Source organism: Fukomys damarensis, unplaced genomic scaffold (genome assembly GCF_012274545.1).
Source record: "Fukomys damarensis isolate Sample0158 unplaced genomic scaffold, DMR_v1.0_HiC HiC_scaffold_39, whole genome shotgun sequence".
Classification (NCBI taxonomy): domain Eukaryota; kingdom Metazoa; phylum Chordata; class Mammalia; order Rodentia; family Bathyergidae; genus Fukomys; species Fukomys damarensis.
In genome coordinates this window covers 29,019,294-29,045,620 of record NW_022900951.1, presented here as the reverse complement: position 1 = coordinate 29,045,620, position 26,327 = coordinate 29,019,294, and positions in this window count along the sequence as shown.

Genomic DNA, 26,327 nt, shown 5'->3' with positions numbered 1-26,327 from the left:
TTTTATGTAAAATTTCATTCTGTGCTTCAATCATATATTGGGTTTTTGCTTCAGTTCCATCATTTTACTATAACAGAATACCCAATACAAGGAATAAACATTTATTTCTCACAGTTTTGGAGGGCAGTAAGTCCAAGATCAAGGTACTTGAAAGTGTGATGTCTGATAAGGGCTCCTTTGGGCTTAAAAGAGGGCCATTGGTGCTGCGTCTTCCAGAGGAGAGGAACACTGTGACCTCACACAGCAAAAATGGAGAACACCAATGAAGCCTCTGTTACAAAGTCTTGAATCATGTAGAAGAAGGAAGATCCCTCATGGTCTAATCACCCTTTAAATTGCCTCCTCTTGCTGCTATCGCACTGGGAACATCTGAGTTCTAGAGGGGACAAATTTAGACTATAACTGTTTTATAAATAATAAGTTAAATCAGAGCCAAGATTGGTCAAATGCTTTTAGGCTTCTTAGCTATTCAAAGTGTAGTCCACAAAAATTAGCATAAGTATCATCCAAGAGCTTGTTAGAAATGCAAAAGTACTAACCTCAGCCTAGATGTACAGAATAAAAGACTACATTTGAAAAGCTTACCAGGTGACTGGCATAGTGAACAGCAAAGTTCTTTATGCATACTGATTGTTTTTGAATAAAGGATACACACACACACACACACACCTGATATTTAAATTTATAAAAATAGAGCATATATCATTGAAGTGGTGACCATATTCCTGAAAGAACTATAAAACTATGCTCATTCTGTCAAGTGGCCCAGAAAGCATCTCCAAAGATTAAAGATCTGTAATGCATTAGGAAAACACTGATTTTTGTTTTATAAGTGACTGTCTGAATAAGTCCAACATAGGCCCACGAAGTTATGGTGATAATTCCCTAATTCAGATCCCAAATTATTTCACATTGTTTTTATATCACATAGACAAATTATATATGAACTTGGCTTCTATAAATTTTTATAATGCCACTTAGCGATCATAGATTTTTAAATGCAATTATGCGAAACATTGATACAGAGTAAATGATAATACTAGATAAAGATGGCAAGAAAGCTAAAAACAAACAAAACAATTAATCAAGGGTGTTTATAACAAAATCAACCACAGAAAATTGAGTCTGTAGTGGATGGAATTGATAAACTAAGTCTTTTGAAATACAAGCAGAAAGGGATGACTAATATAAAATTAATGAGGAAAAAATGTTTTCTTAGGCAGTTGTGCTTGCTAAACACAAAGGAACAAATGAAGAGAAGAACATTAGAGTTGGCTATATTAAGATGTATTAAATACATTTTTGAAGAATTAGTGTTTCTGAATTTTTAATTTCTGCAAATATCTAATAAAAAGCAAATTAATGACAGAAAATGATACAGACATAAAGACGAATTAAATAGGTCACAGAATTCTAGAGTATCATCAGAAATCATTGAAGGACTGTAATGTCTAAATCTTTATGAAAATAGATTATAAAATAAGAGTTGTGATTTGCTTGTAATAGCCACAGAGCCTATTGGATACAGGTATTCAGTTGCTCAAGAAATATAAAACCAAGTAAATCAACATGCATTATAATTGATTATGTGATAAACCAAAAGAAGAATGTTTTTTCTTTACTTGTAATCTAAAGACATAAGAAGCCCATTTTTAATATAGAAAGAACTTCTAAGGTTACTGAGAATGTAAAATATTCAGTAATAATGCTGAGAAATTTGTTCTAGCTATTCAGTAAAATATTACACTTGTTTAGCCTTTTCTTTATAACAAAATAGTTTTCTGATAGACTAAATTGATTAAAAATTCACTATAAAACTGGTGAACATACATAATAAATTGATACAGATGAATAGTTCTTATTCTAGGTAAATAGTTTTAAAAGTTGATAAACAATTTTGAAAATATTAAATACACAAAGCATCTCATATATATGTGTGCAGTCAACAAGGATATTAATAGTTAATAAATTAGGTGATAAATTTCCACTGTAAAACAAAGACTATCAATAAGTGCAGACTTGTCAGAAACAACTTGACAATAAGATGTAAAAGGACAGGAATTCAAATAAGAGAAAGTCACTAAGGTAAGGCATTCATCAGTGCTTCATTAGCAAAAATGAGAATTAGAAACAATTTAAATATCAAACAATAGGGAACATTTTAGTAGCATGAATTTCAAACATTCTTAATTTCTGAAGCATTTCATTATACAAAATAACTTAGAGTAAACATAAGGAAACTAATTTTATTTTGCATGTCTTCTGAATACTGAAAGAGCCAGATTTTTGATACTCCATTATTGTCAAATGTTTTATAGCTTATAAATGATTATCTTAAACACCAGTTGACTCTTAAATCTTTCTTTTAAGACAAGCCAATAAAGATATTATTTCCACTATTGCTTAAATAATAGAATTGATTTATTTGCAAGACATTTTTTCTTTTGCCCATTCAATTTTGAACTATACATTTCTCCTTCCAACCTGATTCCTAGGAAATTAATCTCAATAGACTTTGTCAACCACCACCTATCCTCTGTCCTATGGTTGAAATCACTGGTAAGGAAGGTGAGCATTGGAGACGGAAAGGTTTTTTTTTTATACTGACTCATTTGATGCTCACTTACAGGATCACAGTGGGTGCATTTTTCAAGAAAGGCTACAAGTGGTGTCGTACAGCCCCTCTTCCCAAGCTTAGTATTCACAAGATGCCATTATGGCTATGGCTTTTCATTCAGAACTGGGGGGATAAAATCTTTCAAGGATTACTACATCTTTGTGTGCTTCATAATCCTTACTGATTAATCCTGCCTCCCTCGTTCAATTTCCCATTTTGTATCATCTGCATTCTGTTAGGAGACGGGAGAGAGATATACCTAGGGAGTTAATAGAACTTTCAGTTACATCATAGAAGAATGTCAGAACCAGGTTAGAAACTCTAATACTTTTATTGTATCAAGCTTTAGGTAAGGGGACATTTTCCTTAAAACAGTAGCATTAACCTATATTGTTGAGACAAAAATACTGTTTTGACTCTGTATATCCACAAGTGAACATAGTATTTTGTATCTAACCACAAATATAGTGTTTCCTTTTACTATTTGAGCTTCTTAAATTCTGTTATTATGTCAATAATCTTCATGTTACCAGCTTTTTTAAAAATAAAGTGTTACTCTAAGTGTAGAGTAGACCCCTTTGGGGAATGGTCAACAAGGGAACCAGTGACATGAACTTCAACATGTACATAGAAATGAACCTGTCTACAAAAATAGAAAACCAAACTTTCATTTATGTAATTCCTGGGAAAGAAATGTGTATATGGTACTTCTTCTGGTGTGAGGCAATTATTTGATCAAATTGCAAAGATGTTATCCATAATAACTCCTTATTTTGTTTTTAATTCAGTATATTTTACTATTATTTGGAAATGTGTTTTTAATGGAGAGATTGTAGAGGGTAAATTTTATGAAATAATTTGGCTTTTAATAAATCTAAGAAGATAGACCTATCACAACTAGTTCATAAATCAAATTCAAAGTTATATATTTGTTTTTAGAGAAGAAAAAAGCACTCAAGAAACTGGTACAGGAAGGAGTGGAAAAATGAGAAGAGGAAACGAGAAAGGAGTAAAAAAAATTGTGAAATTCAAATGATCAAACCAGCAGCAAGCTGTTGCCTTACTTGGGCCAATCACCTTTTTCCAGGGTTTTCTAGGTTGTGCCTAAAAGCCAAATTATATCAGGCACAGCGTATTTTTACATTGTGAACACACAAACCCTAGTACTTAGTTGAGAAATCATCAAGCAAATCCAAGGAGAAAAAGTATAATTCACATATATGTATGCATGTATGTAGGTATGTACATATATGTGTGTATATATGTGTATATATGTGTGTATACATATATATACACATATATGCATATATACATATATATATGTATATATGCATATATGTGTATGTGTGTGTATATATATATATATATACATAGAGCCCTACTTTAAATACATGATTATGATTTTATTTTCAAGTTTTTGACAAAACAAAGAGACACAGTCAGCTAATACTTAATTAACACCTACAGGACAGAGAAAGCATTTCCTATTAATCTCACATATACAGTTTCAAGTGGGAGAGATTATACAGCTAAGTCATGAAAAATATAATTCTGCTCATCAGTCTAGTTGCTCCATTTTCCAACACACGCATATCAGCAATGCTCCAGTAAGCTTTCAGGCCTTCAACCTTGGGCTGTTGCAATATCCTTGATTCCTTTTGTTCCGTAGTTTCCATCTTCTTGATCTGAGCAGCTATTGAGTTCTACAGCTTTACATTGCACACACAGCTTTTGTGGGTGTTCTTGTTTCTGATCCTGCTAGTCTACCTAATAAATACCCTTGCTTAATTTTACATCGATTTTATATTTTTAACCAGTACACATACATAGTAACTACTAACATTCATGTAGCTTTTATTACAGAGTTTCTTGTAGGCACTTGATTTGTATGATGCATAAAATATATATGAATATCATGAGGATAATGTTTGTATCTTAACAGCAGAAGAAAACAAGCCAGAGGGACAAATGCCATGCCTAAAATCATAGATAAAAATGAAAGATCTGGGATTTGAACTCAGCCAATCTGGCAACAGTATACATGCTCTGAAGCTCTGGGCTGTCAATCTGGTGTTTAAGTATTTCAGTGTTTTGATGTGATTTCCAATCATTAAAACTTTTGAAGTATATGAAAAATGTATAACTTGCCAAAAATCACTTGTGCGAGTAATTATTCAGTTTGAAGCACCTGCTAGAGCTGACAAAGGAGAACTTTATTAAATTAGACCAGTGTTATCTTAAGTGTTATCCTCAGCAGGTTGTAGGAATTGAGTGTTCCAGAATATTTATTTTTTAAAATAAAAAAAGGGTAGAGCATTTTTAGTGCTGCTTTCTGACATTTTTGTTTGTTACATTTAGCCTTCTTAAAACCATGCATCTATCGGTTTTGACCACTATATTTAAATACTTGTGAATTTAGCATATTATGAAATTTAAGGATCCAAACCATGTAATCTCATAAGATGCAGAAAAATAATTTCATAAAAATTTGCATTATCTCCAGATTTTTAAAAAAAGGAAACCACGATAAGATGGAAAATCTTTTAACCAGTTCATGACAAATCTGTTTCATTACAGATCCGTTCATGAAAAATCTTTTAACCTGTTCATGACAGATCTAAGAGTTTTCCTATTGAGACTGGGAATGGAAGGAAGACAGTTATCATTGCTACCTGTATTTACCATTACTACCTCTATATATCATGATAATAGAAGTCCTAATCATTTCAATAAGAAAATATTAAGTTTGAGATTGGAAGGAGAATATTGTAATTGACTTTCTTTGCAGATTTGTCATTGCATTCTTACCAAATAATTTTCAGAAAAGTGATTTGAATTAAGAAAATTTAGGCAAGGTACTTAGGCTAAAAATATCATTATTATAAACTTAGGACCAAGCAAAACTGTTAGAATAAGCATGTCCGTAAAACTTCTCTATGAGAGCCATGACAAGGTCTATAAAAATTCTTAGCATCTAATTTTCTGAACTCTTGATATTAAGCAAAGCCTTTTAATGGTCTTGGTAATGCTTCTTAAACAGAAGTGAAATCATACTATAAGCAGATATATTTGTGGTGTTTTAATTTCACATCTCACTCCCAATTTGAAGGTAGCTTCAAAAGCCAGCAACCTGGGAACCCAATGAGGTTGGAGTCCCTCCAGAGCTCCATTCCCAGAAAACTGTCATTGTTTTCCCCATATGGTGTTTCTATGGGAGACTTCAGTTATAAAGCAGTCTATATTTGACCTAACTCAAAGTTCATATAGTCTGAGTATTTTCTGGAAACATTTCTCAAAAAAAATTCAAAAGTAGTTATTTATATTGAAGTCATCTGTGGTGGAGCATAAGCGTTGAAATTAAAACAGGCTAATAAAAAAAAATGAGAATAAAATCCAGGGAGCAAGATGTCTATGGAGTCCTTTAAAGAGCTCTAACACCTTTCTTAGAATCCTGTTCTCCCACAGGCTTACTGTTACGTGCATGCCAGAATTTATACAAATGCACAGAAGATAAATGAGAACCCCTAATTTTTAACATCTGGGTTACCTCATGATAAGTCAGATTAAAAGTAAAACTAAGGTTTGTATAGTGCTGGCTTAAAGGTGAAGGTATTTCTAGTAGGCACATAGGGAAAGCTAGTTTTAATGTATTTAAGTATTTAAAAATACTATATATCCAATTGCTAGCTGGCCACATAGACATGACATGAGCAGACATATTAGAGGTTGCATATGACATGAATATGAACTTTCCATAAATATTTCATAAAATCAAGCAAGAAAATAAAACATACATTATACGAATAAACTTAAGCAATAAATTTTTAATTTTCAAAATTACCACATTAGATAATTTCAAGTATTCATTTTTCCAAAAACAATATGAGTGAGAAAACAAGAATATATAGCTAATACTCAGTATAACAATCAATAGAAATAATTTGATAAAACCCAGATATTGGACATATGAAAATACTTTAAATCAGCTCTTTGAATAAACAGAACCATGTCTACAAATACAGAAAAGTATGAGAAAAATGGATAACCAAAGATAGTATGAATAAAGAGATAAAAATATCAATGAGAAGAACTAAATAGAAATTCTTGAGTAAAAAATTACAGCACATTATAAGAAAATATTAATTATATGTTATTAAGAACTGATTTGAGTAAGTGAAAAAAAAAGTATTAGCCACATCTAATTGGGTTTATCTGGACTGAGAATTAGAAATACAGGAATGAAAAGTATGAATTAAGGCTCAGAGACCAAAAAGTACACATGTTGAGCATTCCTACTTCAAGAATCTGGTATCCAAAATATTCTTGAATCCAAAACATTTTTCCAACATGAAACTACAAGTGAGAAATTCTGCACCTGACCTTATATGCTGGGGTGTGGTCAAATACAGGTGCACTGAAAATTATATCAAAAAGTACCTTTGTCCTATATACAAAAGATGTATATGAAACATAATTTTATGATTATATCTGTACCCCATGCATAAAAAGTCTCATTATATATCTAAATGTACTCAAAAGTAGAAAATGTGGGTTATAAAAAATAGTCTGGTCCTGTAAATTTAAGGTATGATATACCCAGCCTGTATTAATATAGGTATAATGTGAATCCTAGAAGAAGAGACAGACAAAAGGAATAAAAATAATATTTGATGACATAAACTGAAAACTTTAAAAATTGGATAAAGACATTAGTCTACACATTAAAGAAGCTCATAAAATGAAAAGTAAACTGAAATCTGTTAATAAAAACAGTCAAAACTTGGAAATATGTGAAATCTGTCCTATTCACCATAGGAGAACTGCCCTTAATATTAATTATGTGTTTTTCTTTGACCATAGAGGCCAGTAAGCAATGGGTTAACATTAAAAATGCTAAAATATATACAGTACAGTTACATTGATCATTGGGATCTTGTACCTATACATGACAGGTCTTGGTTCTCACTTTTCCCCATAACCCTGCCCTCCACCCTTCCCTGTTTGCAAAGACTTTGTTACTATTTTTTCCTTTTCTCATTTTTTCTTGTCCCTTATTTCCTTTCCCCTACCCTTCTCACGTCTGCTACATGTTTAGCCCTTTTCTTCCTATTTCCCATTATCAGTTACACAGTTTGGATCATATTTACATTTTTAGTTTTTCACACCAGAGAAACTGGTATGTCCTATTACACATGTATGTCCTATTTATTTCACTGAAGAGTATGACCTCAATATCTATCCATTTCCCTATGAATGACTCCAGTCTATCATTTTTTATGCTTGAGTAGTACTCCATTTCACAACAGTGTACCTAAAAATTACCAATAAACACAATGAAGAAAAAAATGCTAAGGGAAAAAGTCAATACAGCATTATATGTCCAGAGAATTTTCTTTCAAAGTGAGAAAAAACTTGAAATTATTGCCAAATGAACAATTACCAAGAGTTATTTTCTAGTACTTTATCCCTATAAGAAATGTTGTAGGAGGGGCTGGGGATTTAGCTCAGAGGTTCTACTGCCTGCTTTGCAAGAGCAAGGTCCCATGTTCAATCACCGGTAACCAAAAAAACAAAACAAAAAAAATGTTATAGGAAATACTCTAGGATAAAATAAAAGAACAGTAGGCAGTTACCTAAATCTGCATGAAGAAAGAAATATAACTGGTAAACATAAACATACAGGTTGCTATAAGAATTTTTAAAAGATCCTATATAAGCAAGTAACAAGTCAAAATATTTTATTGAAACATATAAAAGCTATAGACCTTATCCCAAGAATGAAAGTTAATTCAACATATGAGAACTAGTTATGAAATTAATATAATTAATAAAGGGCAAAAAAATCATTTAGATAGATTCTGACTATGTGTTTAACAAAATCTAATATCCTGTCATGATGAAAAATGTTCAACTAAGAATAAAAAGGGGATTCTTTATGTAGCCCTTGGAACAAATTATCATATAGTTAATGGTTATCTGACATGAATTTATTAATTTACTCTATAGAATTCTATAATGGGTCTAAAATGCTAAATTTAAATTAATAGCTGGACTGCCTCACTTTTTTGGGACAGAAGGAGAAAGTCCATTTCCTGGACCTTTTCAGATCTAAATAATTGTAAAGATGTCTCATATAAATTTCAGACTTAATGGTGCTGCTATAATATTCTTCAAATTGATCTAAATCAAAACACAATACCTGTCAAAGTCCAAGCTGTACTGTTGGCAGAAATTAATAATTTGAACTTAAAATTTGTACAGAATTATAAGTGAAATCCAAAGCAATGTTGAAAAAAGAATAAAGTTGGAGAAATTATTTTCAGGTTTTCAAAATTATGCAATCAAGATGACTTCTGGCCTAAGAATAGATAGATATTTTCAGACATAAAGCCATAATTTTATTATTTCATTGGTACACTTTAGTTATACATTATGACATTCATCGTTGGAAATTTGCACCTATATGTAACTTGTCTTTGTTATTTTTCCCCATTCCCCTGCCCCCTAAATTTCCTCTACCCTTTCCTACTTACAAAGACTTTGTTTCCATGTTATTCCTTTTGTGTGGGCACAGCCTTGAAGGGCATATCTCCTTCCATCTTTCCATCAAAATCTCTGCTTTTCTGCCAACTTGCAATGAGCAGCTCTCCTCCGTTCCTCTGCCCTACCCCTGTGCCATACCATCCTATCTTGGAGTTAGCTGACTGCGGACTGAGACTTCTATAGACTGTGAGCCAAAAAAGGCTCAAATTTGCTGTCCACATGGAAAGTAATAAATCTGAACCTGCAGATCATATCATGTATGGAAGTAACTTGAAGAGAATTAAATATCGAAATGTAAAGCTGGGCATGGTGGCGCACGCCTGTAATCCCAGCACTAGGGAGGCTAAGGCAGGAGGATCGCTGTGAGTTCAAGACCAGCCTGGGCTGCATAGTTCCAGGTCAGTCTCAACTACATAGTGAGACCCTGTCTCAAAAAAACAAAAATAAATAAATACCTAAATGTAGAATTAAATCTATATATTTTGAGCATACTGATTTATCTCAATCTAAGAGTAAATATTTTCCTAAATAAGATTTCAAAAATAGTAACAAAGGAAAACCTTTGAAAAGTATCCTTGACATTTAAATTACAAACTTTTGGTAATGAAAAGACACTCTTAAAATGGGAAGACCAATTCACTGGTAGAAGAAAATAATTTTAATACACATAAATAAATTGAAGCAAGTATCAGAATATGTGTGCTCCTATCAAAGCCTTACAGAGAAAAAAATGAAACACAACACAAATTGGAGCATTTCAATGGGGAAGCCCAAGCTCATGAAAAAAATGGCTTGCATTTTTAGTGATCAGGAAATTATAAACCTAAATAATACATCACTTTATGATCATCACTTTAGGAACGTTTTTTAAAAAAATTGTTAATGCCAATTAATGACAAGAAAATTAAATTTTAAAAATAAGAAATTTCTGGGGATACAGCTCAGTGCAAAGGGCCTATGTTCAATCACCAGTTTCTCTCTCGCGTGATCTTGCACTCTCTCTCATACACACACACACACACACACACACACATACACACACACTGTTTGTGGCAGTTATAAGACAAAATTGAATATCAGGGTGATGCAGGGTCTTGTAGCTGACGGTAAATATATTGAATTTTGTAGTGAGTAATGGGAAGACAGCGCAATTTAAACATGTTCAGTAAAACTTACTTAATTCTCAGTTGTGAGGACCTGTTCTCTGGTTACATAAAATATATACAGTTCTAATATTTGGAAATCTTAACAGGCCCTCTGTTGAGAAAGGGAGGGAGGGAAAGGGGAAGAGAGTGTATACAAAAAATGTATACACTTCAGAACAAACTTGTATATATATTTTAATACTAAATTTATTGAGATATCATGAGATAAATACAAGTTACCTTTATCTTCTACTAGTACAACGAGTGCTCAAAGTGGTGGCCATTGGCTTCTAGACATTTATTAGTATGGCAAACTGCTGCTTGGGTAACCTTGATCATGGAGATTGCTGCACATGAGTTTTCAATTTCTTCTCTGCGGTTTGGCAGTGAATGGATTTTCCATGATATATGACATCTTCTAGGGTCCCTCAAATGAGAGCGACGCTGTTTGCTGAAAAAATATCATACTATTTTTCTTTTCTGAAGTGTATATACATTTTTGGTGGACTCTGTATATATGTGTTTATCAGGAAGATAGCCTTTGTATTTCTTTTACTATTAAAATACGTGATCAATAAATTCAGACTTAGAGAATAAATAACTGATCTTTGAAGCCATATGAACCTGTAAAGTCATCCCTATTTAGGCTTTTTTTTTCCTTTTATTGAGTTTATTGGCACATTTTAGGTATACAGTACCGTTACATTCATTATTGGGATCTTATACCTTTACAAGACAGGTGGTCTTGGTTCTCATTTTTTCCTCTAAGGTCCCTGCCCTCCCTTCACCCCCCCTCCCCTCCCCATTTACAAATACTTTATTTCCATTTTTTCATCTTCTCTTATTTGTTCCCTTATTACCTTTCCCCTGCCCTTCCCACTTTAGACAGGCTTTTACAAAGAAAATTTACATGAAATCTATCAGTTGGCTGGTATTGTCTGCTTTATGATTGGTTTTCTGATGTTGAACTGTTAAATGTAATCCTCTAATTAAAATTTATTTGTTAAGAATTTAACCAATCATAACTTATAAAATATTGAGAAATATTATTTTCCCTAAAATGCTAAAGGAAAAGATAAAACATTAATGTCCCATTATATTTTACTACACACTTAGTAATTTTTAGATTCTAAACATTAGTGGATTATAGTGAAATTGGATTGATACACCAAATTATCAATAATGTTGTACTGAAATATCAAAATATTACTTTAGCAGTAGAAATCAGGTAATAATATTGCACTTACTTTACATAATATTAGTAAGATAAATTTATATTTTTTCTCTAAAGAAAATTTAAGTTGGGAAAAAAATTTTACCAGCTGCTCCTCAGAGAAAGGACTATTATCTACAATATATAAAGAACTCAAAACAATCAGCCCCTGGAAATATAAAGACCCAATTCAAAAATGGGTATCTGAAATGAACAGACATTTCTCAGACAAAGAAGTGAAAGCAGCAAGTAAATATATGAAAAAATGTTCCACATCACTGGTCATTCGAGAGATGCAGATGAGAACAAAACTGAGATTCCATCTCACCCCACAAAGAATGGCTGCTATCAAGAAATCACACAATAATAAATCTTGGCAGGGTTGTGGGGAGAAAGGAACCCTTCTTCATTGTTGGTGGGAGTGCAGACTGGTGCGACCACTATGGAAATCAATATAGAGATACCTCAAAGAGCTGGGACTATAGGTGCTATTTGACCCAGCCATCCCTCTGCTGGGTATCTTTCCAATGTTTATAGCGGCACACTTTGTAATAGCTAAAGCTTGGAAACATCCCATTTGCCCATCAGTTGGAGACTGGATAAAGAAGATGTGGTTTTTCTATGAAATGGAATACTACTCAGCCATAAAGAATGAGAAATTCAAGTCATTCATAGGAAAATGGATACATATTGAGGATATACTCCTAAGTGAAATAAATAAGTCATACATGTGTAAATACAAAATAGTTTCTCTGGTGTGAACAAACTATAATAGTTCATAAGATCCTAATGAGTAACTGACATTGTGAAGTAGGAAGAAAAGGGGTAAAAGTGTAGGGAAAGTGGGAAGGGTAGGGGGAAGGTAATAAGGGAAAATATGAGAAAATGAAAAAATGGAAATAAAGTGTTTGTAAATGAGAAGAGTAGTGGTTGAAGGGAGGGCAGGAACAAGGGGAAAAATGAGAACCAAGACCACCTGTCATGTAAAGGTATAAGATCCCAATAATGAATGTAACTGTACTGTATACCTAAAATGTACCAATAAACTCAATAATAGAAAATGTTAAGGGATTGCAAATAGATCTATGGCAATAGAAGACAGTATTCATGAATTAGCAATTTGTGTTTCTTTATTTTTCCAGGGATTATTATGATTTTTAAAATTTTAATTCATTAAATGTATTGATACATTTTAGGTATTCAGTATGGCATTCATCATTGGGAATTTGTATTCTTGCATGATATATCTTGGTTCTTTTTTTCCCCATTCCCTCCCCTCCTTTCAACCCCTCCACTATTCCCTATTTACAAAGACATGGTTTTTGTTTTTTTCCTTTTCTCATATTTTTCCTTTCCCGTCTTTCCTTTCTCCTACCCCTCCTACTCCCCCTTCTCCTTTGGACCTTTTCTTCCTATTTCAAAGTATTTATAACATATTTTGATCCTTATTTACACATTCAGTTTCTCACACCAGAGAAACTATTTGGTATTTATATATCTGTGTCCTATGTATTTCACTTAAGAAAATGGCCTCAATGTGCATCAATTAGATATAAATTTCTCTAATTCCTCTTTCTTTATGGCTGAATAATACTGCATTTTATATTAAAAAAAACCCTATCTCTTCTTCATCCAGTCACCAGTTGATGGGCATTTGGGCTGTTTCCAATATTTAGCTATTAGAAACTGTGCCACTGTAAACATGGATTTGCATATATCACTGTGGTATGAAGCTTTTCATTCTCTTGGGAATACACCCAACAGGGGAAGAGCTGGGTCAAATGGAACCTTTCTTCCTAGTTTTTTGAGGTATCTGCATACTGATTTCCACAGTGGCTGCACCAGTCTGCACTCCCACCAACAATGGAGAAGGGTTCCTTTTCCCCACAGACCCTCCAGCATTTGTTTTTGGTTGATTCCATGATGATAACCATTCTTTCCACAGTAAGGTAGAATGGCCAGCATTGTTTTCATTTGGATATCTCAAATGACCAGTGATATTCAACATTTTTTCCTATATTTATTTGCTTTTTGTACATCTTTGAGAAATGTCTGTTCTCTGCAAATGCCCATTTTTAAATTGGGTCCTTTTATTTTAGAGGTCTGATTTTTAAAGTGTTCTTTATATACTTTAGAAAGTCATTCTTTGTCTAAGGAAAAGCTGGTAATTTTTTTTCCCACTTTGTGGATTGCCTCTTGACTCTGTTGGTGGTTTCTCTTGCTGTGCAGAAGCTTTTTCATAAGATGAGATTACAGTTGTTTATTTTTGTGCTAGTTCCTGTGTGACTGAGTTTTTGTTCATGAAGTCTTTTTCAAGGGAAATACCATCAAGAGTCCTACCTAACTTCTCTTCTAGCAGGTTTAGTGTTTCTGTTTTAATATTTAGATCTTTGATTCACATAGATTTTAGTTTTGTGCATAATAAGAGATAGTTTTAATCTTTGGCAAGTTGAAACCCAATTTTTCCAACACCATTTTTTTTCAGCTTTAATTGAGTTTATTGGTACATTTTAGGGATACAGTACAGTTATATTCATTGTTGGGATCTTGTACCTCTACTTGACAGGTCTTGATTCTCATTTTTCCCCTTACCCCTGCCCTCCCTTCACCCTCTCCTCCCCTCCCCATCTACAAACACTTTATTTTCCAGCAGCTTTTATTAAAGAGTCTGTCTTTCCTTCATTAGGGTGTTTGGCTCCTTTGTCAAAGATGAGGTAAATCAGTTTGACTGGAGTTGTTTCTGCATCTTTTAATCTGTTCCATTCATTCTCAAGTCAGTTTCTTTTTTTGGCAGTACCACAGTGTTTTTGTCACATTGGCGTTGTAGTATAACTTCAAGTTAGGTATTATGATCACCCCCTGCCTTGCCTTTGTTGCGTGGAATTGCTTTTGCTGTTCTAGGTCTCTTGTTGTTCCTAGTGAATTTTGGGGTTGTTTTCTCAAGGACTGTGAATATGCTGTTGGAATTTCAATTGGTATTGCATTGAATCTATATGGCAGTTTTGGAAATATGGCCATTTTCACTATATTGGTTCTTCCTCTCTGGGAACAAGGATGTCTTTCCATTTTCTGGTATCCTCTTTGATCTCTTCTCAGAGTGCTATAATTCTGAGAGTAGAGGTCTTCGATTTCTTTCATTAGGCTGATTCCTAGGTATTTCATTTTCTTGGATGCTATTGCGAAAATTGTTTCTCCAGTTCCTCTTTTATTGAGTCTGTTGTTCATGTCCAGGAAAGCTACTGATTTTTGTGTGTTGAACTTGTATTCAGTTACTCTACTGAATTTTGTTATTAAGTCTAGTACACTTCTTGTAGAGTTCTTGAGATCTTATAGATATATCATCTGCAATTTATGACTGTTTAATTTCTTTGTTTTTATTCCTTTTATTTCTCTTATTGATTTGCTGTGGTTACAGTATCCAGAGCTATATTGAACAGGAGTGGTGATAGTGGACGTCCTTGCCTTATTCCTGATTTTTGCATGAAGGATTTCAGTTTTGGACCACTTACTATGAAATTGGCTATTGGTTTTTCAAAGATGACTTTTATGAGGTTGATGTAAAGAGCATCTATTCCAATTTTTTGTAGGTGTTTATCATGAATGGGTGTTAGATTTTATTGAATGCTTTTTCTTCATGTATTGAGATGAACATATGGTTTTTGTTCTTGGCACTGTTAATATAGAATATTACATTAAGTGATTTGAATATATTGAATGATCCATGCATCCTTGGGATGAATTCCACATGGTCACAGTGTATGATCTTCTTAATTCTGATCTTCTGTATTCTGTTTGCCAATATCTTATTGAAGATTTTTGTGTCTTTATTCATTAGATAAATTGGCCTATAGTCCTTTTTTTTTGTTTTTTTTTGTTTGTTTGTTTGTTTTTGGGTCGGGTCTTTCTTTGCTTTTGGGATCAAGGGGATGCTTGCTTCCAGGAATGAATTTGAGAATATTGTTTCCCTATCAATTTCACTGAAGAGTTTAAACAGTAGTGGCAATAGTTCTTCTCTGAGTGTCTTATAGAATTTAGCAGTGCAGCAATCAGCTCCTGAGCTTTCCTTTGTTGGTAACATTTACTTACATTTTCAATTTCATTGATTGGTATTGGGTTGTTTAGAATTTTAGGTCTTCTTTGTTCAAGTTTTGTAATTCATGTGTATGTAAAAATCTTTATTGTGTTTTCCATCTTATTAGGGTATAACTTCTTAAAGTAGGTATTGCTGAGCCTCTGGATTTCTTCTGAATCTGTTATAATTTCACCATTTTCTTTCCTTATTGTGTGGATTTGGGCTTTTTCTTTTTTCTTTTTTTTGGTTAAGGCTGGATAAGAGTTTGTCAATTTTGTTTATTTTTTCAAAGAACGAGCTCTTTGCTTCATTGATTTTTTTTATAGTTCTCTTAGTCTCCATTGCATGAATTTCTACTCTGATCTTTATAATTTTCTCCCTTACATGAGCTTTGGGTTTGTCTTGCTCTTCTTTTTCTAGAAGCTTGAGTTTCATTATTAGGTGGTTGCTTGTTTGACCTCGTTCTGTTTTCCTGATATGGGTGTTCACTGCTGTGAATGTCTCTTACAAGACTACTTTCCTTGTGTTCCATATATTCTGATACATTGTATTGGCAATGTTGTTTAATTGTAGAAGTTTCTTCTTTAATTTCCTCTGTGATGCATTGGTTTGTGCAAGAGTGTATTGTTCTATTTCCATGTGTTTATGAAGGTCTTATGGTTGCTTTTGCTACTGATAGCCAAATTCATAGCACTATAATCTGATAATATACAGGGGGAAACATCAATACTTTTGCATTTATTTAAACCTGATCTATGAGCAAGTATGTTCTCCATTTTTGAGAATGAATGGTGTGCAACTGAAAACAATGTGTATTCTGATTTTCTGGGTAGAACACTCTGTAAACATCTGTTGAGTCTATTTGTTAAGAATTTGGTTGAGTCCTAGTATTTTGTTGTTGATTTTTTATCTAATTGACCTATTTGTGACAGTGGAGTATTGAGGTTCCCCACTACTATTGCATTAGTGCTTATTTGATTTTTCATGTCCATTTATATTTAATATAGTTGGGTGCACTAGTATTTGGTACATATATTTTTATGATTGTCATCTCTTCTTGGATTGTTTCCTTTACAAGGATGTAGTAATCTTTATTTCAACTAGTCTTGGTTTGAAATCCATTTTATCTGTGAGTAGAATAGCTACTACTGCCTTTTGCCACGTTCCTGTCACATGGGGTTTTGTTTTCTCCCCTTTAATTTTCAGTCTATGAGTTTTCTAAATTAAATGTTTCTTGTATGAAGCATATTGTTGGATCTTGCTTTGTGACCCATTCTGCCTAGAAGATGTGGTTTTTCTATAAAATGGAATACCATTCAGCCATAAAGAATGAGAAATTGGAGTCTCAATTCAGTCTGTTTCTTTTAATTGGTGTATTGGGACTATTAGCATTGATGGTTATAAGTGATATGTATTGATTTATCTTTGTCATGATCTTTTCCCATTGTTGGATTGCCCCAAATCTTTGAACTTAATTTGTCTTTCCTATTGGATTCATTCTGTTGGGCTTTGAGGGGTTGTGACCCTCACTGTCTTTTCCTAGGACATTGCTTAAAAATTTTTTGGAGTGCTGCTTTGGTATTCTTGAAGTTCCTCAGATGTGCATTGTTAAGAAAGTACCTTATGTCTCCATCAATTTTGAAAGATAGTTTTGCAGGGTACATCAGTATGGGTTGGATATTTTTTTCTTTTAGGGTCTGAAATACTTCACTCCAGGCGCTTCTTGACTTGAGGGTTTTGTTGAAAGTCTCCTGTGATTCTAATGGGCTGTCCTTTGTATGTATTTTGTTTATTTAACTGCTTGTATATTTTGTTCTTCTGTTCGGTTTCTGGAATATTGATTATTATATGCCTACATGTAGATTTTTTGATCACAACTAATTGGATTCATATATATCTCACTTATCTGTATGTCAAATTATCTTTCCCTGCTTGGATAGTTTTCTGCCATTACTTCTGTTAGTATTTTTTAAATGTCATTTGCACTATCTCCTGTTTCTTCATTAACTCCAGTCAGCCTTATGTTATTCTTCTTCATGTTGTCTAGCAGCTGCTGGATTGATTTCTCATGGTCCCTTGCTATTTTTAAGAAATTTTTCTTTTCTTGGTCACTAAATAAAGTCCTGTCTATTATATCTTTTATTCTGTCCTCATATTGGCTCATTCTGCTGTGTAATCTTTCAGTGCAGATTTTAATCTCCTGGAGATCTGTTTGAATCTGTTTTACGGATTTTGTTTCCTTCTTATGCTTGGATTCCATTATGTTCCTGAGTTTCTCTATTTTTTTTTATCTCTGTCTGCTCTAGAATTAGTAATCATGTCTTTCAGTACATACATCATCTATGCTATTATATAAGAAATTATTTCTGATTTTATTTTTTCCAGTTCCTCTTTTATTGCCAGTTTAGGACTCCAGATGGTTGAGTTTCAGATTGTTAAATCTCATTGCCCCTTATAGTTACCTTTGGTGATCTGGGAGTCTGGTTTTGAGTCTTACCTAGGTGTCTTCTCTTTTCCACTTTTTTGTTATTGCTGTTGTTGATGTTTTTAATTTAATTATTCAGTTGCTGCTTGTAAATTGCTTATTGTGAGTGTCTTTATTGCTAGTATTTATAACCTCAGGGAATGGCTATTTCTTGGATTGTCTTTCAGGTTTAGTTGGCCTCTGGGTTTTGAGTCTATAATGGCCCTTAGAAAATCCCAGTCTAGTTTTACCAGGATGGATAACTGACTAGAACAATCACTTCACCATGGCCAAAGCAATACAATCAACATCAACAGTAGCATCGAACACAGTCTACAAAATGACAAACTGTGGAACCTATTAATCTACCATCTTTGATCACGTGAACCAGACTTGTAGTTATAGTTCAAAATCTAGAACCATCCATAAATATATTTGTAGTAAATAAGCCCTTCAATGTAGTGAACTTGCCCTTTCAGGAGATTTAGAAGGAGTTGGAGAAGACAGATAGATAAAAGGAGAGGGAAATGTTTGACGTAAGGCTAGTTGACACATGAAGATCATGCAAACTTGGGGAAACCAATGGGGACAGAGGAAAAGAGAGTGGAAGGAACAAAAACCAGAACAGAACAAACAGCAACAGAAAACTGTATTCTTGCTTCTATAAAAATATGGGCAATCTAGAAAAAAAAAACAGGAGAAAAACAGAGAGGTGAGCAATGAAGGAGAAAAGAAAGGAAGAATATGTCCCCTTCAAGGCCTGTGTTTGTAGTCCCAGAGGACTGTATGTGTACTATACAGATCTGTTTTGACCGACCTCAATGAGACAGCTATAGTTCCCTGAAGTTCAGGCTGGTTTCTGGCTGTGAGGCTAGAACTGAGCTTCTTGACCTCCTTTGGATTTGAATTCTGCATAGTTCTATTGCAAGCTTGAGCCACCCTTTCCCTGCAACAAGTCTGGTTTCAGGAGGAGGTGTCATCTTCAACAACCCACCAACAGCTGCGGTCTGCTGCACCTTTATTGAGGTGACTCTTTGCTTTTCCAGTGGGGTTCAATTCTCAACAAATCATTGTGAAGCCTTCCCTCTCCAGCTCACCACTGTGCCAACATCTGGGCTCAGAATAATGGCCTTTTGGATTCTTGTGCTGTGCTGCTGTCTAGGTGGGACTCTGAGTGGCACCTGGGTGCGCTTCTGTGTTTTGTATTTCTAAACTAATTATTTTCTGAAAATGCCATTGGATTTTTTTACAAAGAAGCACCTGAATAATTGGGTAATTTTTCATTTAAAATATATTGAGTTTCTTTTTCTTTGGATGTATTATGTGATCCTAATCAGTCTTCAAGAGATCAAAAAGGATCAAGATACATTATATATATACTAATATATACTAATATACTAGTTTATCAAAAAACACTACTGTGCACTGCAAATATAAGCTATGATCATAAAATGTGATTAATTTTTAAAAGATTTATTTACACTAAAAGATATATTGTGATTAACTCTCCTCAGAATATTTCTCTTGCTGTAAATACACGTTTTCTATCATTCTTAGGATTTCTAAAACAGTTCTGGAGTTCCTATTTTATGAAAGTGTTTTGTTGTCTCGTTACCTCCATGTCCTGAATTGATTCAAAACATGTGCTTTTTGTGGTTATTTTTATTCTGGGGACAAGCCAGAAGTTGCACAGTATCAGATCTGTGAATAAGGTGGACACAATGCAGTGTAGTGCTTTTTGCAAGCCTGCTTCTCCATTGTATGGCACTCAGCACCAGTATACACCATACTTTTGTCTACAGATATTCATGAAAGGGAACTTCCATAACTGCTGCAAGAACTGGCAAGAACAATGAAATACTTCTGTTCGTAGCAAGGGGGCGTATCTGCAGGAGCATTAATGGCACTGTATCTTTTGCTGAATAATTTTTATTTTTTTAAAAAATTCACCATATTTCAGCTACCCCTTGTACACTGATAAAATTAAAATCAAATCAAATAAAAAGCTTAATAGATTTTATATGAAAGACATGAATCATGTTTATTTATTGGTATTTGTTATCATTTCAGTGTTTTAATTTGGCTACTACTCTGTAATTCAGGTATTGCTCTTTTAGTTTTCATGTATGTGATCTGACTCTGGGCAATAAACCTCATTTTGAAATACTCATAGATTTAAGTTATAAATATAATTTTTATTTCATTTTAGTTTTCAGATTTAATCATCTGTTTTTAGTAGATCTTATGATATATTCATATTCAAAACATTCTAACCTTTATCAAGGTTACTGAAACAGTGCTCTTGGCTCAGTGGGGCATGCGTTTCTATTTATACAATTTTTTACTTGTATAGTTATTTCTAACAGTATATTTAGTAATTCTTCAAAAAATATTGACAGTGAGGGTTCTGTGATTAAATGAAGGAAAAAGTGTAACATCTTGGATCATATAATTACTATGATTTAAGAAATTAATACATTGCATTTTTGTTATTAGCATAAAGATAAAAATGTTATTTTAGAAGCATTAGTATAAAAAATTACATGTGTGAGATTAACTAAAATGAAACTATTTCCTCATGGGCATTCATTTTATGTTTATCCTTTTCCTATAGCATATCAACAAACTTTATGCAAAAATGTTTAACAAAAACATAATAACTTTGTGAAATTATCATTTTCTCCACCAGATCAATATTGGCCATTAAAAGTTACTTTTCTACACCTTCATAGTAAGTTGAGTTCTGCTATAACATGAATGTGTTCCAAAAAATCACAATGTCCTGCAAAATTGTGCAATAAAATGTACAGGGTATTTTAGGAAATTGAGTTATAGGAAAAACAAACACAAACCTTATTAGTGTGGAATAAAAATATATGGAATCCAAATAAAAATGGCATTTATGTGTATCTTCATCATTTCAGTCAGGGGATGTGGTTTTCTGAATTTACCTTGTAATTCTGATGGATATGATTTTATAAATGTAGTGCATAATTTGTTTCATTCCAAATTGTTGTGCACTATACCAATCATTTTAAAATACATTTATCTTTTCAAAACAACTGTTCAAGCAAGAGTGATAATACTCCTTTCCCTCACAAAATTGACAGATTCCAAATGGAACACATTGAGTGGGTGTGATTTGCTCATCTTTATATTTCTAATGGATTTCTATATGTAAACGTGTATCACATTTATAGAATGTGAAATGTAATATTTATATAAAACATTGCAAATATCTCTATGAGATTCATATAGGCAATAACTTTATTCAGTTTATGGACATCTTCGTCTTAGCCAAATTTGACAACTTTCAAATGCAGTAGAAGAATGAAATATATGCTTTGAATTATAAATACAATTGTTTTATTAAGCAGCAAGATTCTTATAGTGAAATATATAGAGCAAGTCTATAATATTCCAAAAAGATAATAAAATTTGAAATAAATAGAATTCATTTGCAGTCAGTTACATGGTCCATCTTTAAGTATCATTTTGCCCTTGACCATATGAACAGAGCTCTTAATGAAACCAAGTTACTGAGCGTATGAATCCAAGAGCAGAATATGGTCATAATGGTGGTAAGAGGCTTAATGTTCTTGAGATCAATAAGAAACTAAGTGCATTCTTAAGATGCTGTTTGTGCCGTATTTATTGCTTTTGATTGATTACTGAAATATGAAATACTGCATTTTCATAAGTAGTTGTTTTTCTTATAAAGTGCAGAGATAAAAGGGGAAAGTCAAGCTCTCAAGACTTGAGACTTTTTCTTCAGAAAATTATATTGAAATAATAATGCACAGAAATGAAAACCTAAGTTAAAGAGGTTAATTGGGAAATATTAAAAGCTGTCTTATCAATGGACCACTTAACCCATATTCCATGTTATTAAAATAATGTAAAACTACTTGTTACAATATTATGTTTTCTAATATTTAAAATCAGAAGTTGATTATATGTATAAAATATTCAACTTTTCAGGTGATTGTGATGTTTTATAATATTCCAGAATGAAACTCATTCAGTTATCAGAACCTGGCACATTATTGAAAACTAGAGACACAAAACAGATCAAATGCTCTACTTCCTAGCATATATTGCAAATGAATTCTGTAGTATATTAGTAGTAAACAAGAATTAATGTTTTTATTTGTATATCATATTTTACATTAATTTTCTTTTAGATTTACTTCCATTGAGCTACCCAATAATCCTGGGATTTTGGCTCAGATTTTGAAAACTCCAAATGCTTTGAGCATTAAATTCATTTTTACTTATAAGGAACAGGAAGCCTACAGCGACAAAAATGAACTTTTATCACAGAAGGATTTACAAATAATTCTATAAGATTTTTTCTAAATGTTTTTCTTAAAGAATTACTATATTTGCTACTGAAAGAATCAGAGAGTAAAAAAAAAAAAACAATAGGTATTTTTAGAAGTCAGTGGTTCCGAAATTAAACATTTTCTGCTTTCCTGGATTATGACTAAGAACTTTAAGAAATGGTCTTTGATAATACAAGTTTAGTTAATGAGAGTTTGTGATTTTTCATTAAAATTACAATTAAAATAAAGCATATTCAATAAGTCAAAATGGGAGGCTCAAAAAGGTGTACACCTCATGGTGTACATGAAAATATTGTAATATCAAAGTCAAAGAATTCTGGGTTCATACCACAGCTCTTCTACGCTAGTGAAATTTAACCTTGAATAAGTTATTGTACTTACATAGCCTGTTATCACATTTATGATGTGAAAAACATCCTTATTTCACCATTTTAAGGATTTAATGAAATAAGATTAAAAAACCACCTGACTGTAACTATTAAATATATTGTCAGGAAAATGAATATGTATTAATAGTTGAAACATAAACTAAACAGAGGGGCAATGAAAGGACATATGACTGATTTGTGTTAATAAAATAAGTAAGAGGTATATGGGAGACGTTCAGAACCAATGGCATGGGATAAACATGAAAATTCAAGAAATAAAATTACAGTTTTAGGTGATAAATAGAGGCAATTTAGAACATACATAGAAGTAGTAGTGTCTAAGGACAAAAAGTAAACCAGTGTCAGATCATGGAAGGCAAAGTTTGAGGAAGCAGGTTTTAAAAGTGAACCCATAGATAATGAAGTACATATTTCTTGAATAACAAAGGTAGGTTGAGTAAAATTTACATAGAGGAGAGACCGGAATTTAGGAAATTATAATCTATCCTGTAAGTTTAGAGAGTATGTGCTTTAGAAATCTGTAGCTAAGTGGCTTTTGTACTTTATGAAGATGAATTTTAAAGTGTTAAAAGACTTCAGATAAAATTTATCTTGATGAATGATTTGTAAATGTACGTAGGCTTCAAGTATACATCTGGGGATACAAATAAATATAAATCTCTTTCTGTAACTCTGGATTTAAATAAAACATAGATTTCATATATGAAATTTTTACTATGGGGCAACCTAAAAATAAGATATAATTAGGTGTTTTTTTCCTCCTCTCATTTATAACCATTTATTGAGGGTGCTTGAGGCAATAGATGGGAATCTGCTATGCTTTCTGAAGATTGAATCCCCATGAACCTCTCAGGGTGGTCGTGCATCAGTCTTCTGAGGATGAATTAGATTCCAGAATACATAAAAGTTAGTCATTTGACTAATTCTTTGGGTACCCCACTGAATAACCATTTGTATCTATGCTGAAGGAAAAATTGTCTAGGTGACTGTAAATGTGAAATGTTGGTCCCCAATATGATGCCTTCATTGAACAATGTTGGTTACCAACAAGCCATATTCTTATGCGATTGTTAACATTAGTTGTGAATACGTGTGTTTTTAAACTTTAGTTCAGAACTTAAATGGAGTGTTACATTTTAGATTTGTTTTCTTGGTATAAATGACTCATCCAGTAGAACACAGGGTCATTTCTAGAAAGTTTGATAATTAGCTTAGTTTCCTTTGAACTGATTGCCTGGTATTTTCATTTTTGAATGGCTTTATGCACCTCTTCAATTATATCATGAATCTTTTGAACCTCTCATGTTATATCATAAATCTTTTTTCTATAGTTAGACAGCATATTTCAACTCAAAATAAGTGTTCAAGGAAAAAAAATTGAAGCATTGATGTCTGTCTGAAAAAGAATAAAAATACATTCTAAATTTTGTCCTCTTTCCTAGCTACCCGAAGCAGAGCCACAGTTGAAGAAAATTTTAGTAGGTCCCTTAGTTTCAGGAGATCATCTTTTGAAAGACTATTTCTGACAGAAATAGTAAAATAAGTGGCTTCCACGCTGTTTTCCAGAACCCTTTTCTTCAACCTTTATAAAAACTGTCTTGTCTCATCTGAAGTGATAATTAATTCTATTCTGAATACCAAGAAAGTGTGAGAACAGATACATTACTTACAGACATAGAGGGCTTTGGAGAATAGTTTGGTAGATGCATTCAAATAAATCACCACTACTCTAGGCATGATTAACTTAATAATTATGCATCCAGGAGCACAAATCTCATACAAGGGTCATTGTATATACAATGAATTAAAGACAGAATACTGGAGTTATTCTTGCCATAGCATAGTCTTGTGATTTCAGCCTTTTTACTTTTTTACATGTATCTATGGATATTACTTGAGCTTCTGTTTTGAAAAAAAAAAGATATAAATGAATAATTCCCCTGAGATATAGTATAAATCTTTGTTCAAAGCGTAAATATTTAAAAACATTGAACACTTCAAAACCAGACACTAATTTTAGTAGACCAAACTTAATCTCCGTATCCAGTCATGTGGAAAATAAATTTATTACTTGAAAATCAGAATGAGAAGGAATATGCAACAGTGAAGTATGATCCTTTGCCTTTACCAACCTGAGCACCTGTATAGTTTCTCTTTGAAGAAGGGGTAGAGTAGTGTGAAAGGGGGTAATTTTCATAAATAAAAGTTGTTTTTACATCTTAGAATTTTAGAAAGCTCTTGCTTCTTCAAAATCTCTTCAAGCGGAGGTAAATTAACTCACGTTGTTTGTGTATGCAGTAATATTTTCCTTAGCATATGAAAAATTTTGAAGTAAATTGTTACATGTATTTTTCATTGCTCTTGTATTTGGATAAATCATCTTTTAGTTTCTCCTACAGAAGTAACTTCAGGAATCACTCTTAATTATATAAAATATTTATTAGGTACCCACACGAGCCCAGCCCTGTGCTAGGCATAGGGAACAAATGGTAAGCAAAAACAAAGGTTGCTACTTTCATAGAGTTAATGTTTGCCAACTTTAATATATGCTAGTGTGTCTGGAGACATTGACCTTTGTCACAAACTGAGGAGAGAGGTAGTTGTGATACTAGAATTTAATAGACAGAAGCTAGGGATGATGTGGATCACCCCACAGATTCCAGGATGGCCACCCATAATAAAGAACTATCCAGCCCCAGCTAGCAATAATGTCTCAGTTGAAAAACTTCGTTTTCGTAAGAAATGGACACTAAACAATTATGATGTTGAATAAATGAATGACATCAAAGAATATAACTTTGAGAGAAAAGAAATAAGATTTTATAATAAAAATAATTTTGATCTAAAGTGAAATCAGTGTAGTCTGCATGGGAACTATTTGGAAGGATAAAGCATTTTTGTGTGTATGATAGAGGGGGTGGATGTCATGGGAGGAGGACTTGAACTGAATGTTAATGATTGGAGGAAATGTAATAGCAATATGGCAAGCAGAGTTGGCGATAGACAGTGACTGGAGGGGTATGACAACGATAAGTGCTTGTATGGGTTCTTTTTTTTTTGAGTTTATTGGTAGGGGTTCTTTGAGCGATGAAAAAGAATTGAAATGTTTTAAGCAAACAGCGACTTAAATTAATCAGATTCTCTGGTTTCAACATATCATGCTAGCTGCAGTACAAAGAAAGATAGACTAGCAGAAGGCAATTGCTGAAAGGAAACTCAAAGTTGTTCTGGCAGGTATCAAAGCTATAAATTATAATCTGAACACTAAGAATAACTGACAAAAAGCAAATTTCCTTAACACCCAAATGGCAAAAGAAGGTCTTTTGAAATCATGTCTCATAAAGTAAGATATCTGATTTTTAGTCTTTAGCCTAAAGAAAAGTAGGTTGGTAAAGAGCCATATATTGTGCCAAAATACACGTAAAAATAAAAGAAAAATAAGACTTAAAGACTTAAGTCTTTGCCTTTAAAGTTTATTGTTGCTCTATGACTTTGAAAGGCTGGGTACATAGAATTAACCAATGAAAATAATGCAAAA